Below are 13204 nucleotides of genomic sequence, written 5' to 3'. Positions count from 1 at the left end.
CCGTTTTTAGCCGCTTTTTCGTCTAAGTGGCCGGGTTTTTTTGCTTGTAATTTGGTTTTTTTGTGGAAATAATTTTTATGCGATGCTATAATGAAATGTAAACCTCGGAAATTGATACCACAGTGTTTTGTAGAGCCTGAAGATGCGTTTCAAGTTCGAAATTGGCACATAATTCTTGATTTTTTAGTTATTTTTTTTGGCCTTTTTCTATTAATTTCTTCATTTTTGGATCTTTTAACCGTCTTTTTGTCAAAAATCCGTTAGTATGGCAACTTCCTTTTGATAATTCATATACTCAACGCCTCTTTCTACCTCGATTTAATTTTGTTTTATAAAATTGTACTTATGAGAATCCGATTTTTTGTTGATTTTTTCCGATTTTTCAGTTTTTGTTTGTATTTTGATTTTAATTTCTAGATAGTCTTTTTGTGCAACATGATGGACTTTAATTTCGTTTCCATAAAAATTCAATCATTTTTTGGCGTTAGGTTTTTGAAAAATAGTTAAAACTTTTTCACAAATGAAGTCTTAAAAGTTTTTTTGATCATTTTTTTGCAAAATGTTTCGATGTTTCGTATTTTCTCTATTTTCCATTTTTTTTAGTTCTCTTCAAGAGGATAGATCTTCGTATCGGATGGCTTGTTATCTTTGCTATGTCTCGAATGCTTAATAATTAAATGTATTCGTTTTTCTTGATTTTTTTAAATTTGATTTTTAACTTTCAAAAATCAAGAATGTCATTTTGTTACGGTGTTCTTTACATTGTGTCCCTTTTCCTCACATTCTAGTTAGTATCATTCTAGCTTCGAGCTGGCACCTACATTTATTTTCGTTATATTGATTTTGTCAGTTGTTAAAAATAGAATGATTTCAGCTTTTTATTAGATTTTCGTCATTTCCCTGATTTGCAATTGATTTCATTCAACATAAGGCAATACTGAGAGTCTGCTAGCGAGACTTTTCCAAAACATCCACTTATTAATTGTTACTGCAACTTTCTTCCGGCCTTGGTTTTAATGTAAACGATTATTTGCCTTTGAATATTCCTCTGCTGCTTATGTCTTTTCTATGTTGAATTTAATTTTTGAATCAGTATGAAATCATGTTGTCTAGCGTATGTACAAGGAAGTATATGCTCTTTTTTTCTTTATTGCAGTGATTGGTAGTGTAATTGCAGTGGTTTGCTGATTCTTAACTTTGAGCATTCTTTTTTTGAAAAGATTTAACTTGGTTGCTAAGATTATTATCTGCCGTTTACTTTCGCGATCTTTGAGATTAGAATCACGAATTAATTATTTGAGGGCAATTGATGGCCCTATCAGCTTTTTCAGCCGATCAGTTTTTTGACCATGTTAATTATTTCGGAATGGTTTAACGTTACCAAACGTTTTCAATAATATAAAATTTTGCTGTTTTGTTTCTCTTGGTGACAGTGGTTTAAGTCACCAAATTTTAGATCAGACCTGGGGAGGTAATGAGTTAATGGTTTATTACAAACCGTAATGGCTTCCGCTGCATTTTCGGTTTTTTTTTTGTGAAGTTCTGACTCTTCGAGTTGCTTCCGGAATTCTTCCGGCTATGTTTTTTTTTACCGGAAGTACTATTCGTTCAGACCATGTTTTGACCTAAAAGCGAACGTGAGTAAAATTGCAGTGTGAGCTAATTTATTCTGAGCGAGAGAATTTTATTGATTATGCACTTCGTTTAGTGAATGACTTTTTGACATTGAAAAGTAGTTTTTGACTGAATGGCACATATAGATAACCGTTTTAGCCGTTTTTTCGTCTAAGTGGCCTAGTTTTTTTGCTTGTAATTTGGTTTTTTGTAGAAATATTTTTTAGTCGATGCTATGTTGAAATGTAAACCTCGGAAATTGATACCACAGTGTTTTGTAGAGCCTGATGATGCGTTTCAAGTTCGAAATTGGCACATAATTCTTGATTTTTTAGTTATTTTTTTTGGCCTTTTTTTATTAATTTCTTCATTTTTGGATCTTTTAACCGTCTTTTTGTCAAAAATCCGTTAGTATGGCAACTTCCTTTTGATAATTCATATACTCAACGCCTCTTTCTACCTCGATTTAATTTTGTTTTATAAAATTGTACTTATGAGAATCCGATTTTTTGTTGATTTTTTCCGATTTTTCAGTTTTTGTTTGTATTTTGATTTTAATTTCTAGATAGTCTTTTTGTGCAACATGATTGACTTTAATTTCGTTTCCATAAAAATTCAATCATTTTTTGGCGTTAGGTTTTTGAAAAATTGTTAAAACTTTTTCACAAATGAAGTCTTAAAAGTTTTTTTGATCATTGTAAACCGTAAATCGATAGCACAGTATTTTGCATATGAAATTGCGTTTCAAATGCGAAATTGGCACATATTTCCTGATTTTTTTAGTTAATTTTTGGCTTTTTTTTGTTTTAGTTTCTTCATTTTTGGATCTTTTTGCTGTTTTTTGTGAAAAATCAGTTAATTTGGCAACTTCCCTTTGATAATTCATATACTCAATGCCTCTTTCTACCTCAATGTAATTTTGTTTCTTAAAATTGTACATTTGCTAATCCGATTTTCGTAGTTTTTTGCCAATTCTTTTCAGTTTTTTGTTTGTATTTTGCTTTTAATTACTAGAAATAGTATTTTGGGGTCCATTAGAGACTTTAATTTTGTTTCAATAACAATTCAATCATTTTTGGTGTTAAGTTTTTGAAAAAACAGATAATTTTTTTTCATAAATGCAGTCTTTTCATAAATGCAGTCTTAAATATTTTTGGACCACTTTTTTGCAAAATGTTTCATTGTTTCGTATGTCTGAATTCTGCCTTTTCTTCTTTTATTCTGTTCAGCAAGTTGGATTTTTGTCTCGAATGACTCGTTGTCTTTCGAATGCTGATCAATGAAATTTACTCGTTTTTTTTTATTTTTTAAATTTGATTTTTAACTTTCAAAAATCAAGAATTGGTCTTTTTGTTACGGTGTTCCTAACATTGTGTCCATATTCTTCATATTCTTGTTTGTATCATTCAAGTTTTGTCCTGGCACCTAGTTTTATATTCGTTATATTGATTTTTTCAGTTGTTAAAAAATTGAATGAATTCAGCTTTTTCTTAGATCTTGGTTTATTCGGTTTGCAATTGATTTAAATCAAAAGAAGGCAGTACTGGGAGTTTGCTATGAAGTCTTTTCCAACATTTCTATTTTTTACTTTTCATTGCAATTTTCTTCCGGGCTTGGTATTGTTTTTGGAAAATTTTTTGCCTTTGAATATTATTCTGTTGCTTTTGTTTTTCTATGATTAATTCAATTTTATTAGTTTAAATTAGAATGAAATGATGCTGTCTAGCATATATACAACAAGGAAGAATCATGTACTATTTTTGTCCTAATTGCCGAGATTAGAACTCTAATTGTAGTGGTTCTCTGATTCTTAAGTTTGAGCACTATTTTTTGAATAATTTTGACTTTCCTGTCTTTTTTGAAAAGTTTTTATCTGCCGTTTGCTTTCGCGATCTTTTTGAGATTAGAATCATTAATTTTCTAAGGGCAATTGATGGCCCTGTCATCCTAAAAATTTCAGACTTGTTAACGTTACCAAACGTTTTCAATAATAAAATTTTGCTGCATTTTCTTTCTCTTGGTGACAGTGGTTTAAATTTCACCGATTTTTAGATCAGACCCGGGGAGGTAATGAGTTAATAATTTAATACAAAAGGTAATGGCTTCAGCTTTTTGTGAAGTTTTGGTGCTTCGAGTCGCTTCCGGAATTCTTCCGGCTATATTCCTAAGGTTTTTTTTTACCGGAAGTACTATTCGTTCAGACGCTGTTTTGACCTAAAAAGAAAGTGAGTAAAATTGCCCTGTGAACTAATTTTGTCTGAGCGAGAGAAGTTTTTTGATCTTGCGCCGCGTTTATTGAATGACTTTTTGACTTTGAAAAGTAGTTTTTGACTGAATGGCACATAGATAACCGTTTCTAGCCGTTTTTTCGTCTAAGTGGTCCAGTTTTTTTGCTTGTAATTTGGTTTTTTTGTGGAAATAGTTTTTCTTCAATGCTGTATTGAAATCTCAACCTCGGAAATTGATACCACAGTGTTTTGCAGTGCCTGAAGATGCGTTTCAAGTTCAAAATTGGCACAATTTTTGATTTTTTTGTTTTTTTGGCTTTTTTCTATTAAATTTTTCATTTTTGGATCTTTTAACCGTCTTTTTGTCAAAAATCCGTTAATATGGCAACTTCCTTTTGATAATTTATTTACTCAACTTCTCTTTCTACCTCGATGTAATTTTGTTTTATAAAATTGTACATATGAGAATCCGATTTTGGTAGATTTTTTTCCGATTTTTCACTTTTTTTGTTTGTATTTTGGTTTTAATTACTAGAAGTAGTCTTCTTGTGCAACACGATGGACTTTAATTTCGTTTCAATAAAAATTCAATCCTTTTTTGGCGTTGAGTTTTTGAAAAATAGTTGAAACTTTTTCACAAATGCAGTCTTAAAAGTTTTTTTGACCATTTTTTTTTTACCAAAATGTTCCGATGTTTCGTATTTTCTCTAATTTCCATTTTTTTAATTCTCTTCAAGAGGATAGATCTTCGTATCGGATGGCTTGTTATCTTTGCTATGTCTCGAATGCTTAATAATGAAATGTGTTCGTTTTTCTTGATTTTTTTTAATTTGATTTTTAACTTTCAAAAATCAAGAATGTCGTTTTGTTACGGTGTTCCTTACATTGGGTCCATATACTTCGTGTTCTAGTTAGTATCATTCTAGCTTCGGCCTGGCACCTACATTTATTTTCGGTACATTAATTTTGTCAGTTGTTAAAAATAGAATGATTTCAGCTTTTTATTAGATTTTGGTCATTTCTCTGGTTTGCAATTGACTTCATTCAAAATAAGGCAGTACTGAGAGTCTGCTAGCGAGACTTTTCCAAAACATCCACTTATTAATGGTTACTGCAACTTTCTTTCGGCCTTGGTTTTAATTTTAACGATTATTTATTTGCCTTTGAATATTCCTCTGCTGCTTATGTCTTTTCTATGATCAATTTAATTCTTGAATTAGTATGAAATCATGTTGTCTAGCGTATGTACAAGGAAGTATATGCTCTTTTTTTCTTTATTGCAGTGATTAGTAGTGTAATTGCAGTGGTTTGCTGATTCTTAACTTTGAGCATTCTTTTTTTGAAAAGATTTAACTTGGTTGCTAAGATTATTATCTGCCGTTTACTTTCGCGATCTTTGAGATTAGAATCATGAATTAATTATTTGAGGGCAATTGATAGCCCTATCAGCCTTTTCAGCCTCTCAGTATTTTGACCATGTTAATTATTTTGGACTTTTTTAACGTTACCAAACGTTTTCAATATAAAATTTTGCTGCGTTTTGTTGCTCGTGGTGACAAGTCACCAAATTTTAGATCAGACCTGGGTAGGTAATGAGTTAATGGGTTAATACAAATGGTAATGGCTTCTGCTGTTTTTTTTGAAGTTCTGACGCTTCGAGTCGCTTCCGGAATTCTTCCGGCTATTACGACTCGAAGAGGAGTATTGGTTTTCTTAAAGTTTTTTTTTTACCGGAAGTACTATTCGTTCAGACGCTGTTTTGACCTAAAAGTGAAAGTGAGTAAAATTGCCATGTGAACTAAATTTTTCTGAGCGAGAGAAGTTTTTTGATCATGCGCCGCGTTTATTGAATGACTTTTTGACTTTGAAAAGTAGTTTTTGACTGAATGGCACATAGATAACCGTTTCTAGCCGTTTTTTCGTCTAAGTGGTCCAGTTTTTTTGCTTGTAATTTGGTTTTTTGTGGAAATAGTTTTTCTTCAATGCTGTATTGAAATCTCAACCTCGGAAATTTATACCACAGTGTTTTGCAGAGCCTGAAGATGCGTTTCAAGTTCAAAATTGGCACAATTTTTGATTTTTTTTTAGTTTTTTTGGCTTTTTTCTATTAATTTTTTCATTTTTGGATCTTTTAACCGTCTTTTTGTCAAAAATCCGTTAATATGGCAACTTCCTTTTGATATTTCATTTACTCAACTTCTCTTTCTACCTCGATGTAATTTTGTTTTATAAAATTGTACATATGAGAATCCGATTTTGGTAGGTTTTTTCCGATTTTTCAATTTTTGTATTTTGACTTTAATTACTAGAAATAGTCTTCTTGTGCAACACGATGGACTTTAATTTCGTTTCAATAAAAATTCAATCCTTTTTTGGCGTTAAGTTTCTGAAAAATAGTTAAAACTTTTTCACAAATGCAGTCTTAAGTTTTTTTGACCATTGTTTTTTACAAAATGTTCCGATGTTTCGTATTTTCTCCATTTTCCATTTTTTTAGTTCTCTTCAAGAGGATAGATCTTCGTATCGGATGGCTTGTTATCTTTGCTATGTCTCGAATGCTTAATAATGAAATGTGTTCGTTTTTCTTGATATTTTTTAATTTGATTTTTAACTTTCAAAAATCAAGAATGTCGTTTTGTTACGGTGTTCCTTACCTTGTGTCCATAACTTCGCGTTCTAGTTAGTATCATTCTAGCTTCGGCCTGGCACCTACATTTATTTTCGGTATATTGATTTTGTCAGTTGTTAAAAATAGAATGATTTCAGCTTTTTATTAGATTTTCGTCATTTCCCTGATTTGCAATTGATTTCATTCAACATAAGGCAATACTGAGAGTCTGCTAGCGAGACTTTTCCAAAACATCCACTTATTAATAGTTACTGCAACTTTCTTTCTGCCTTGGTTTTAATTTGAAAAATTATTTGCCTTTGAATATTCCTCTGCTGCTTATGTCTTTTCTATGATCAATTTAATTCTTGAATTAGTATGAAATCATGTTGTCTAGCGTATGTACAAGGAAGTATATGCTCTTTTTTTCTTTATTGCAGTGATTAGTAGTGTAATTGCAGTGGTTTGCTGATTCTTAACTTTGAGCATTCTTTTTTTGAAAAGATTTAACTTGGTTGCTAAGATTATTATCTGCCGTTTACTTTCGCGATCTTTGAGATTAGAATCATGAATTATTTGTTTGAGGGCAATTGATAGCCCTATCAGCTTTTTCAGCCTCTCAGTATTTTGACCATGTTAATTATTTCGGACTTTTTTAACGTTACCAAACGTTTTCAATAATATAAAAATTTGCTGCGTTTTGTTGCTCTTGGTGACAAGTCACCAAATTTTAGATCAGACCTGGGGAGGTAATGAGTTAATGGGTTAATACAAATGGTAATGGCTTCTGCTGTTTTTTTGAAGTTCTGACGCTTCGAGTCGCTTCCGGAATGCTTCCGGCTATTACGACTCGAAGAGGAGTATTGGTTTTCTTAAGGTTTTTTTTTTTACCGGAAGTACTATTCGTTCAGACGCTGTTTTGACCTAAAAGTGAAAGTGAGTAAAATTGCCATGTGAACTAATTTTTTCTGAGCGAGAGAAGTTTTTTGATTATGCGCCGCGTTTATTGAATGACTTTTTGACTTTGAAAAGTAGTTTTTGACTGAATGGCACATAGATAACCGTTTCTAGCCGTTTTTTCGTCTAAGTGGTCCAGTTTTTTTGCTTGTAATTTGGTTTTTTGTGGAAATAGTTTTTCTTCAATGCTGTATTGAAATCTCAACCTCGGAAATTGATACCACAGTGTTTTGCAGAGCCTGAAGATGCGTTTCAAGTTCAAAATTGGCACAATTTTTGATTTTTTTAAAGTTTTTTTGGCTTTTTTAATTTTTTCATTTTTTGATCTTTTAACCGTCTTTTTGTCAAAAATCCGTTAATATGGCAACTTCCTTTTGATAATTCATTTACTCAACTTCTCTTTCTACCTCGATGTAATTTTGTTTTATAAAATTGTACATATGAGAATCCGATTTTGGTAGGTTTTTTCCGATTTTTCAATTTTTGTATTTAGACTTTAATTACTAGAAATAGTCTTCTTGTGCAACACGATGGACTTTAATTTCGTTTCAATAAAAATTCAATCCTTTTTTGGCGTTAAGTTTCTGAAAAATAGTTAAAACTTTTTCACAAATGCAGTCTTAAGTTTTTTTGACCATTGTTTTTTACAAAATGTTCCGATGTTTCGTATTTTCTCCATTTTCCATTTTTTTTAGTTCTCTTCAAGAGGATAGATCTTCGTATCGGATGGCTTGTTACCTTTGCTATGTCTCGAATGCTTAATAATGAAATGTGTTCGTTTTTCTTGATATTTTTAATTTGATTTTTAACTTTCAAAAATCAAGAATGTCGTTTTGTTACGGTGTTCCTTACCTTGTGTCCATAACTTCGCGTTCTAGTTAGTATCATTCTAGCTTCGGCCTGGCACCTACATTTATTTTCGGTATATTGATTTTGTCAGTTGTTAAAAATAGAATGATTTCAGCTTTTTATTAGATTTTCGTCATTTCCCTGATTTGCAATTGATTTCATTCAACATAAGGCAATACTGAGAGTCTGCTAGCGAGACTTTTCCAAAACATCCACTTATTAATAGTTACTGCAACTTTCTTTCGGCCTTGGTTTTAATTTGAAAAATTTTTTGCCTTTGAATATTCCTCTGCTGCTTATGTCTTTTCTATGATCAATTTAATTCTTGAATTAGTATGAAATCATGTTGTCTAGCGTATGTACAAGGAAGTATATGCTCTTTTTTTCTTTATTGCAGTGATTAGTAGTGTAATTGCAGTGGTTTGCTGATTCTTAACTTTGAGCATTCTTTTTTTGAAAAGATTTAACTTGGTTGCTAAGATTATTATCTGCCGTTTACTTTCGCGATCTTTGAGATTAGAATCATGAATTATTTGTTTGAGGGCAATTGATAGCCCTATCAGCTTTTTCAGCCTCTCAGTATTTTGACCATGTTAATTATTTCGGACTTTTTTAACGTTACCAAACGTTTTCAATAATATAAAAATTTGCTGCGTTTTGTTGCTCTTGGTGACAAGTCACCAAATTTTAGATCAGACCTGGGGAGGTAATGAGTTAATGGTTTAATACAAATGGTAATGGCTTCTGCTGTTTTTTTTGAAGTTCTGACGCTTCGATTCGCTTCCAGAATTCTTCCGGCTATGTTTTTTTGTTTCGTCGTCTGACGCTCTTTTTTTGTTTTACATTTGTTTACACAGCAAAGCTGAAAAAGTCAAATTTTCTGAATGACTTCTTCCTCTCACTAACGGCATTTGCGCGCGTGACGTCATTTCTCACTCGCTTTAGCGAAAACTTTTAGGTTGTTTGCGTGATTAGATTTTGATCATACTTGACTTACCTCACTAAATAAAATGACTTTTGCACTTTAAAACTAAAAAACTTTAAACTTTTTGCACTATAAAAGTCCGCCTGAGATAGTCTATTGACAGCAATTCTTAGACGTTTTTTGGCTATATTTTTGAATATATATTAATGCAACAAATTTGAATTTGAAAAAAGGAGCCATGATTAGAGAAGTATTAATAGCCTCCCTCAACTTCTCAGCCGGGTATTAGAGTGCTCCCATTTGTACAATCCAAAGTATTTGGATTGTATTAGTAAGCTCTTTTTCGCAATCGAAAGTATTCGGATTGTATAGGTGCACTACCTTTTTTGATCTGTTCTTTTTTCAGCTTTTTCACGTCAATGAGGAGTCAAATTAAAGTGGTAATTTCAGTCATGCTGAAGTAGTAAAGGGAGCAGAAAAGTGTTTGTTTCAGGCGTGATTTTTTACAAACTACTTTTAAACTGTACTGAGGAATTGGTGTTCGAGCGAATTTTTGGTTTTCGGGAATTTTACGCGCTCCAATATCTCTTCTGTGTTTCTTCTCTTGAGTGCTATTAATATGATGTATATGTGTTTAATTGCACCCATTTGCAATTGCTTTTCATCATTGGGTAGCTAATGCTTTTTATTTGTTGAAATATTTGTTTTCAGTGATAAGCTAATCCTTTCTCTGACTTATACTTTTTGTGTTCAAAAAGTATAGGCTAGTTTGAGATTATACAAGAGTTGATGTTTTTTGATGTCTTATTATATCATGCTTTTTACCAGTTTCCATTGGTTTATAATCAGAAACAAGTTTAGCTTAGTAATGGCTTAGAGTTTATTCGATTTCTTTTTTGCTTAGAAACTTTTATTACTTTTTGTATTGTTTTTCTTAGTTTATTTCTTCCATTATTTTTTCAAAGCTATAGTTCAAAGCTTTCTGTGACTTTGGCGTTCATTCTTTGTAATAAATTTTATCAAATTTGTGAGGTTCTACGAATTTTTATTGCTCAATTTGTTGTCTTATCTCTGATCTCTCTAATGGCAAGTGTCATCGGTTGTCACGGTTGCCTAAATTAATCGATGTAATCGTGTTTTGCTTCTTTTCTTTGCCTTATACGCTCTTTAACTCATATTTCAGCGGTATTTAGTGAGTAATAGGTGAATCTAATTAGTCGTTTCAATTCACAGCGATCGTTTTTGAGACCTACTTTTTGAAAAATTAAAGATGATTTTTTGGGCTTGTTTTTGTAACGGCCTTTTCGTTTAGTCTGAAAACCACTCAATTTTTTTATTCACATAGTGGTGAGTAGTTTTAGTTTATCGGCTCCAACTTTTAGCGAGCGTTTTCATACGCAGATTCCATTTGTTTTTGAATAGTTTTAGTGAATTTGCGAATCCTACCAAGGTTTGTAGTTCTAATGTCCCTTTCTCTGCCATTAGAACTGCTGAAATTTTTTTATGAAATAAAGTTTTATGATATACTGTGGATAAGGGTTTTGGCTTGTAGTTATGAGGTTCTTTTAGTTTGGCGCCACTGGTTTCGATTGTTTTTGCCAATGTTCTTCAGTTTTTGCTTGTTTTTGGTTTCTGTCATTGATTTGCACAACGCTGTTTTATTTTGTACTCATTCTAAGGACGTATAGAGTCAATGTCTTTAATAGACGCACAGCGATAGCTGGGGCTATTATTGGCCTTCTCTTCGTTTTTTATTTTGTCGTCGCTATTTTACGACCATATGACGTCACAACCACTTCAAATCTGCTTTTTGTTCATTCGTTCATGCAATTTCAACTGAAGTGCGTGTCTGGCGTCATTTTTCGCTCTTAGTGGAGCGAGTTTTTTGTGTTATTTCGCCTGATTAACTTTTAGTTTGTCTCCGAAAGGAATTAGGTGGGTCACTGAATGAGCTGATGAAATTTTGTAATTGGCGTCTTCAAAATAATAGTTGAAAATTACGGCTTAAACGTTTTGGCGATTTGTTTCGAAGTTTATTTTTTCAGTTCCTCGGTTTTCTTTATGCACGGTTTTCTCTGTTCTGTTGTTTTTCTATCTTGTGTTAGTCAATTTTTTATTGAACACTTCTTGTTTCATGTGTTCTTTTGCCATAGTTGTTTTCGAGATACATTTAATTGAACGATTTTCATAACAATTATTGTAACCGTATTGGTCTTTTTATGCAAATTTTTCGCTTGACCGTTCTTGCGCTTTTCTGCTAGAACATTCTTTGACATCTCAAGTGCCTTTTTCACGCTTTCGTTATTCATTTTTTGAGTGATCTCTATTGTTCTCACTCCGAAGTAAAGCTTGTTACTGATATAAAGTCGATTGCAGCATACCAACAATTAGGGCCAAATGACACAGTCTCCAGTGCATTTGGTTATGGATCGGGAGGTCAGTGGTTCGAATCCCGGTGGGGTTAAATGTTTTTCCACCCGCCTGTCATTCGAGAGCAATTCCTCCGACATTAGTCGGTTTATGTTTAGCTTCTGCATTAATTTTTTACTCTTTTTAGCTTTTCCCATCGTTTTTAGCTCATCGTTTTTTTCCCATCGAGATATATTAGTTTTTAGCTTTTCCCATTATTTTTACTCTTTGTTGCCAAATCATTACTGTAACGATGAATGATGTTAATTTTGTTTACTGGCTGGTTTTGGTTTCAGTGGATTTCAACTTGAAGTCGGTCTGGGAGTCTTCCCCCTATGTCATTTGTAGGATATTTCCACACTTTCCATGACTTACCAAGCTGGCTTCAGTAGTATTGCAAGTAGTTATAGAGCGCAAGTTGCTGGGAAGGACTATCTAAGAAAAAGGCCACTTTAAAAGTTGTGAGCACAAAATAGTTCAGTTTGTAGGTTTCATTTTTGAGCTTGTTAGATGGCCCTTATATTGACGATTTTTGCGATTTTTCTGGTTTCTTTAAAAGTTTTTGTAGTTTTACAATTTTAATTGTTAAGGGTCAATGAAACTATTTGGGGACTGAGGATGGGTTATTTAAAAGCTTCGACGATTTACAATTTTAATTGTTAAGGGTCAATGAAACTATTTGGGGACTGAGGATGGGTTATTTGAAAGCACAGAAGTAAATGGTTTTTGACGATATCAATATTACGAAATTTAGCGACTTTTAATAAAATTTGAAAATTTCAATTGTTTTTATGAAAGTTTTCTTTTTTTTGCATATTTTGTCCTTTAGGCAAACTCTTTAGCGAATTAGGAATAGTTTACTGGATAGTTTCTATAGACCACAAACAGGTTTTTTTTCTAGTATCACAAATTTTAGCAACCTTTTAAAAAATTTGTCTGATTTTCATTTTTTCAATTTGAAGTGTCTGTCTTTGAGTTTATGGATCTTTTTAAGGATCAGTGAAACTTTTATAGGTCGTGAAGATGGGTTGCTATTTGATCCTCGGATCAACTCATTGAAATTTGCAATTTTAAATATTTGTAAAAACTGCTTTGTGTTTTTGTTTCTTCGTCTGACGCTCTTTATTTGTTTTACATCTGTTCACACAGCAAAGCTGAAAGTCAAATGTTCTGAATGAGTTCTTCCTCTCACTAACGGTGTTTGCGAGCGTGAGGTCATTTCTCACTTTCTCTAGCAAAAGTTTTTGAGGTCATTTTCTTGATTAGATTGTGATCATATTTGCCTTACCGCAATTAATAAAAATGACTTTCAAACTTAAAATTTTAATTTGAATTAGTTTAAGGTCAAAGGAACTCATGTAATAAAGGTCCCTAATAAAAAGGCGTCTGCGGAGTGAATTTAACAAGCATTATTAATAGCCGCCCTCATCTTCTCAGCCGGCTATTAAAGCGCTCCTATTTTTTTTTTTACTTCGTCGAATAAAAAAATGTTTCGCTTTACCTCATTTTGCCGCCTTTTCAACATTTTGCGTGAAATCTTTTTGACTTCTCTAGGCTAGTTTCTCTCTTCTCTCATTCTTCTAAAAGTGATTTTGAACATCAGTTGCTCAGCAA

The 13204-nt window shown here is 32.3% G+C and overlaps 2 protein-coding genes and 1 pseudogene across 2 annotated transcripts in view; all 3 read left to right on the top strand.

Moving 5' to 3' along the window:
• The window catches only part of LOC142340905 (mitochondrial dimethyladenosine transferase 1-like), a 498997-nt gene that overhangs the window by 428422 nt on the left and 57371 nt on the right, over nt 1-13204 (top strand). The window lies entirely within an intron of this gene.
• Nucleotides 1-13204, top strand: part of LOC142340904 (guanine nucleotide-binding protein G(I)/G(S)/G(O) subunit gamma-12 pseudogene) — a 407251-nt pseudogene that overhangs the window by 368696 nt on the left and 25351 nt on the right.
• Nucleotides 1-13204, top strand: part of LOC142341600 (uncharacterized) — a 35397-nt gene that overhangs the window by 14730 nt on the left and 7463 nt on the right. The window lies entirely within an intron of this gene.

The sequence above is a fragment of the Convolutriloba macropyga genome, chromosome 6 (genome assembly GCF_964194025.1).
Source record: "Convolutriloba macropyga chromosome 6, txConMacr16.3, whole genome shotgun sequence".
Classification (NCBI taxonomy): domain Eukaryota; kingdom Metazoa; phylum Xenacoelomorpha; order Acoela; family Convolutidae; genus Convolutriloba; species Convolutriloba macropyga.
This window is presented reverse-complemented; position numbering and strand designations above follow the sequence as displayed.